Consider the following 543-nt stretch of genomic DNA (forward strand, 5'->3'; position numbering starts at 1 on the left):
TCCTTCCAAAAAGGAGGCTGGGAGCCTAGGTGTAGCTTCGTGGCACTATGCCTTCCTGGCAAGTGCAAAGTCCTGAGTTCGATCCCTGGTACAAAAAAAAAAAAGATAGGTTTAATTGGTGTCATGTGAAAGGAGAGAAGGTTAGCGCTCCTCTTGAAAAGAGGAGGCTGGGGGTGCAGCTCAGTGATAGAACATGTGGCTAGCACTCACAGTGGCCTAGATTAAATTCCCGGCGCCAAAAGAAAACAAAGAGATCTTATGATCTGTGACAGCATGGATTTATCTGGAGGACTGGAAGACACTGTGCTAAGTTAGACATAAAAATAGATGCTACATGGCTACATTTGGAAAAGTTGAAAAAATGCATAGAGATAGAGATAGAGATAATAAAGTAGTGGCTGTGGGTCGGTATATACCCTGAATATATACAACAAATGTTTTTAAAGAAAAATGATTAAGAAGGAACAATAAAAAATGAAACATCTCCTTTGCAAAGATATTTTAGTAGACTAAATGACAGTAAGGAAAGAATCAATGAATTTG

The 543-nt window shown here is 39.2% G+C and overlaps 1 pseudogene; it reads left to right on the forward strand.

The window, feature by feature from the left end:
• Nucleotides 1-118: 118 nt before the first annotated feature.
• LOC117284875 lies at nucleotides 119-162 on the forward strand (annotated as a pseudogene).
• The last annotated feature ends 381 nt before the right edge of the window (nucleotides 163-543 follow it).

The sequence above is a fragment of the Fukomys damarensis genome, unplaced genomic scaffold (assembly GCF_012274545.1).
Source record: "Fukomys damarensis isolate Sample0158 unplaced genomic scaffold, DMR_v1.0_HiC HiC_scaffold_39, whole genome shotgun sequence".
Lineage (NCBI taxonomy): Eukaryota > Metazoa > Chordata > Mammalia > Rodentia > Bathyergidae > Fukomys > Fukomys damarensis.